Below are 6,000 nucleotides of genomic sequence, written 5' to 3'. Positions count from 1 at the left end.
TCCAACGAGAATCTAATTGAGACATTTATACAGACTAATTTGAATCCACATGATCATTTTAAAATCACATTTTTTCTTTATTTTCAAAAATTCACAATTGCTTCTATATCCACGGTATTAAACATATGCTTTATCTCCGCCCAGTTTTAAATTATACTGTCATTACTTAGCAAAAATATGGAACCAACAATGCAAGTTGCACCCCCAAACTGGAAGGACACATTGTCCTCAATGTGGGAGACAAAGATGGAAAAAAAAAAAAATAAAGGGCAAAGGGGATAAAAGGAACAAAAATACCCAGTGAAGCGACGAAGGCAAAGGTTTCCAGCTATATAAAAGCGCAAAATGCGTCCCCCAAACTTGAAATGTGCCACCTGTAATGGGACATGAAGAAAGAGCAGAACAACGAGAAAAATAGTAACAAACAGTAAAATATGGACGGAAAATGTCGAAAAAGAAGATAACAGAAATGCTAAAGGATTTTTATTCATAAAAACATGATTACAAAAGAAACTGAGAGTTAATCATGTTGAACCAGAGCAACTTGTGCATAGCACAATCCTAAAGTTGAAAAGTAAAAGAAAAACATAAAGGAAACATACACAATTACGAAACAAAATGAAAAAGTCCAACAGTGGCAGCTATCTACGGGGCCGGGGGAAAATGGGCGAGGATGGCATTGAGGAGGGATGGAGTCTCACGCCGGTCCTCCTGTGCCATGCGACGGTCCTCCGCCGCAACATGGCGGTCGTCGGCAGCAAGGCGACGGTCTTCTTCGGCACAGAAGTAGTCCTCCCGCACAGTCCGAGTGTAGTCGGCTAAAGAAATCTCAAAACGATCCATCCGCTCATGAAGACGGGCAAGACTAGCCCGAAAAAAGGCTTGGTTGGGCGGAAGATCATCAGGAGGCTCGTCTCTTTCAGCGTCCTCCGCCATGGGGTCATCCTCAGAAAAAGGAGGAGATGGAGAGTGGGGCAAAGGAGGAGCAGCGAGCCGAGGGTTCCGAGAATGGCTTAGAACATTAGTCCACCGGCGGAGAGTAAAAGTTTGAATCTTTTTGCCCCTTGGTTCATGAGGAGGAACCATGAAGCCCTTGTACTTCAAGAGCTTGATAACAAAGAATGGTAATGGCAAAGGCCAATTTTTAAGATGCTGCTGCCGTGCATTGATACACTCGTCCCAAAACCGCATAAATGTGTCCCAAATGAGTTCTGGGACAGAGAACCATTTGCCTTGGTCCATGGCATACAAGGCTTACAACATCAGGCCTCGGCGCTCGGTGCTGTGCGCCAAAGGGTAAACATTATGCTTGAGAACGGAGTCAAGGAACCAAACTCGCTCCGGAAGGGTGGATTTGAGGGTAAAGCTCCGAGGGCGATGAGGGTCATCCACGTTGCAAATGGCAGCGACAACCTGCTCCACATTTAAAGTGTCCGGCTCCTCATATAAAGGGAGATTCTCATGATTGACAAGGTCATCGGGGCACTCCAGAGGACAGCTAGAGACTGCCACCATGTCCGCAAGAGTGAAGGAAAAAGGGATGCCGTCAATGGATGTGGTGAGAGTGACTGGCGGCTCTTCGGGGCAATTAAGATTCTGGAAGAAGAGCCGCACCACACGGGGGTAGGTGACCTTGGAAACGGGTTGGTAAATGTGCTGAAGACGCCGGTTAACTAGCTCCGCTACAGCCCATGAAGTGGTGGGAAGAGTGTCAAAGACACCCGTGAGCGGGAAGAGAAGCTCATAATTGAGCTCTTTGTCAAGCCAAGGGGCTCGGGGCTGTTCATAAGGAATGACGGGAACATCCTCAGAGGGTCTAGGACGACGGGAAGGGCAGGCACGAGACATGTGGAGAGGCGAACTTGGTTGGGGAATTTCAGTGAGCACCTGGTATGCATAAAGAAAGAAATGAGGTGAGAATGAGAGGAATCTATGAAGAAATCCAAAAAAAATTCAGACACAATGCTCTCTATGATAGAGCATAGCAACAAGCACAATTAAACTCCAAAGATTTGATGCCCATACTCCTCAAATGTAATAAAAGAAAAACACAAAGATTGAAGAGAAAGAGGGATGAGACATACCTTAGAAGAAGAGAGGAGAAAGGCATAGGTGGAATGAGGAGGAATAGTGGGGGTGATGGTCATATATAAAGGGATGGATGAAGAAGAAGGAGAGGAGGGGGATGTGGGTAGGAGTTAATGGAGGAAGAAAGGAAAATGGAAAGGTTGAGGTTGTGGGTGATGGAGGGAGTGGGGGGGGGGGGGGGTAGGAGTTAATGGAGGAAGAGAGGAAGGTGGAAAGGTTGAGGTTATGGGAGAGAGAAAAGGTGGAAATGGAGGGAGTGGGGGAGGTAGGAGAGAAGTAATGGGAGAGAGAAAAGGTGAAAATGGAGGGAGGAGGTCGTGGGTTGAGGAGCTGAAAAGACACGGGAAAGAGAGATCAGATTTAAAAACTGGGAAGGGGGGGTTCGAGCGCTCGAAGTTAGGCCTTCGAGCATTCGAACTTGAGGCAGTGAGGTTCGAGCGCTCGAAATGTGCACTTCGAGCGCTCGAAGTTGAGGCAGTGAGCTTCGAGGGACTTTCGAGCGCTCGAAGGGTGCACTTCAAGTGCTCGAACTTGAGACAGTAGGCTCTTAACTGAAAAATGAAAATTTCGAGCACTCAAAGTTTGAAATTGCCAATTAGCCAACATCTCTTCAATGCATGAATGGAATTTGGAGAAAATTTTCCAATAATGCATTAAAAAAAAAAAAAAATAGAGGGCAAACACATGTGAAGCATTCCAACGATCCAATAAAATTGCCGGATGGAGCTGAAAATTTCCAAGTATGAAAATAAGGGTTGTAGAAGGCCTAAGAGAATCAATTTGAATTGTTGGACACAATTTAAGATAATTCCAGATAAGGTTAAATTTTTGGCTTTCTATAGCAATCTCCCAGAAAATTTTAAAGCCCAGGCAATGAAAATGTAGAGAAGCCTGGAAATAGAAAGAAGTGCTTATCTTGCTGTGCTAAATTTAAAGTCGATAGCTAGACGAAGCTAGAACAGGCATCAATCCTCGTAAATTGGGTCTGTCAAGAGGAATTCCTCAATTTTTCGGGTTGGGACTATGCCGTCAATGCAAGGCTTAAGCCGTTGGCCATTAACTTTAAAGAGCGATCCTCTTGCCGGATCTTGGAGTTCGATTACTCCATGAGGAAAGACAGTAGTGATGATGTATGGACCATCCCATCTTGAACGGAGTTTACCGGGAAAGAGTTTCAAGCGAGAATTGAAAAGCCAAACCTTTTGTCCCGGGGTGAAAGACTTGCTAACAATGTGCTTGTCATGAAAAGCTTTAGTCTTTGCCTTATAGATTTTGGCATTTTCGTATGCATCATTTCAGATTTCCTCAAGTTCATTCAGTTGCAAAGCACGATTAAAGCCGGCCTGTTTGAGATCAAAATTTAGCCTTTTTATGGCCCAAAAAGCACGGTGCTCTAATTCTACTGGAAGATGACACGCTTTACCAAAGATAAGTCGATATGGCGACATACCAATGGGTGTCTTATAAGTCGTCTGGTAAGCCCAATGTGCATCGTCTAGTCTTAGTGACCAATCTTTGCGGTCCGGTCGAACCGTTTTTTCCAAAATGTGCTTTATCTACTGGTTAGACACCTCTACTTGACCACTCGTTTGAGGATGGTAAGGTGTAGCAACCTTATGGATGACGGAATACTTAGAAAAGACGGATTTAAGATAACGATTTCTGAAATGTGATCCGCCATCACTGATGATTGCTCGGGGCGTACCAAAACGACTAAAGATGTTAGATTGAATGAACTCGATCATAACTTTATGATCACTGGTTTTGGTGGCTGCGGCTTCCACCTATTTGGAAACATAATCCACCGCTACAAGGATGTACTCGTAGCCATAAGAAGATGGAAATGGTCCCATGAAGTCGATTCCCCACACATCAAAAATTTCAATTATTAATATGAAATTGAGGGGCATCATGTCTCTTTGGGACATGGATCCGAGCCTTTGGCATCTTTCACATGATTTACAGAAATTGTATGCATCTCGGAACAAGGAGGGCTAATAGAATCCGCTTTGAAGAACTTTGTGAGCGGTGTTTTTGGCACTGAAATGGCCTCCACAAGCAAGAGTATGAGAGAAATTGAGAATGCTTGTAGTCTCAACTTCGGGAATACATCGCCGGATGATTTGGTCTGGGTAGTATTTGAATAGCTCCGGATCTTCCCAAAAGAAATGCTTGACTTGGGAAAAGAACCGGTCCTTCTCTTGTTTGAACCAATGAGTTGGAATTTTACCTACCGCAAGGTAGTTAACAATATCCGCAAACCATGAAAGATTTGCATGGGAAATCTGGAAAAGTTGCTCATCCGGAAAAGAATCACGGACAACAGCGAAATCGGACGATTTTTCAAAGAATAAGCGAGAGAGATGATCGGCGACAACATTGTCTGCCCCTTTTTTATCCCGAATTTCAATGTCGAACTCTTGAAGTAAGACTATCCATCGAATCAAGCGGGGTTTGGTCTCTTTTTTTGATAGCAAATGCCGAAGGGCGGCATAATCCGAGAAGACTATGACCTTGGAACCTAAAAGATAGGAGCGGAATTTGTCCAAGGCATAAACTACAGCTAGCAACTCTTTTTCAGTAGTTGTGTAATTTAATTGAGCATCAGAAAGAGTTCGACTAGCGTAATAAATGACGTATGGGAGCTTGTCCATACGTTGGCCCAAAACCGTGCCTAATGCATAGTCGGATGCATCACACATGATCTCAAAAGGAAGAGACCAATTAGGCGGTTTCATTATTGGGGCAGATGAGAGGAGAGTGCGAAGTTTAATGAAAGCTTCCATACAAGCTTCATCAAAATCGAATGGAACATCCTTGGCTAAGAGATTGCACAAGGGCCGTGAGACTTTGCTAAAGTCTTTGATGAAGCGGTGATAAAAACCCGCATGGCCAAGAAAAGAACGGATTTGACGGACGGAATTCGGAGGAGGAAGATTAGAAATTAACTCAACCTTTGCTTTGTCTACCTCGATTCCCCATTTAGAGATGACATGACCTAGAACAATGCCTTCTTGGACCATGAAATGGCTTTTCTCCCAGCTTAGAATTAGATTTGTCTCCTTACATCTTTGGAGTACAAGAGATAAGTTGTTGAGACAAGAATCAAAGGAGGAGCCAAAGACAGAAAAATCGTCCATGAAAACTTCCAAGAATTTTTCAACCATATCGGAAAATATGGACATCATATATCTTTGAAACGTTGCAGGAGCATTGCATAGCCCAAAAGGCATGCGTCGATATGCAAAAATTCCAAAGGGACATGTGAATGTTGTTTTCTCTTGATCTTGAGGGGCGATTGCCACTTGGTTATAGCCGGAATAACCGTCGAGAAAACAATAGTAACTTTGGCCGGCTAGCCTTTCTAGGATTTGATCAATAAATGGTAATGGAAAATGATCTTTCCTAGTTGACGAGTTGAGCTTTCGGTAATCAATACACACACGCCACCCGATGGTGGTTCGTTGTGGCATGAGCTCACCCGCTGAATTTTCAACAACGGTGAGACCGGATTTCTTGGGAACAACTTATGTGGGGCTTACCCACTTGCTGTCAGAGATGGGGTAGATGATTCCCGTATCTAACAATTTTATTACTTCCTTCATTACCACTTCCTTCATGTTAGGATTTAACCGGCGCTGAACCTCTCTAGTAGGCTTTGCATCATCCTCTATATGAATGCGGTGCATACAGATGGAGGGGTCAATTCCTTTCAAGTCAGCCACTGCCCAACCAATAGCTTCTTTGTGCTCTTGTAGCACCGCTAAAAGGTTGGTTTCTTGGTCTTTTAGAGGATCCGATGCAATGATGACCGGGAGAGTTTGATTTGAACCAAGGAATACATACTTGAGATAGGCCGGGAACGGCTTAAGCTCAAGTAGCGGTGGAGATTTCAAAGACGGAACCGGAGGA

Source organism: Cornus florida, unplaced genomic scaffold, assembly GCF_030987335.1.
Source record: "Cornus florida cultivar Cherokee Brave unplaced genomic scaffold, ASM3098733v1 CherokeeBrave_3.0.0_Hap2_Chr04, whole genome shotgun sequence".
In the NCBI taxonomy this organism is placed as follows: domain Eukaryota; kingdom Viridiplantae; phylum Streptophyta; class Magnoliopsida; order Cornales; family Cornaceae; genus Cornus; species Cornus florida.
Note: the sequence above shows the minus strand (reverse complement) of the source record.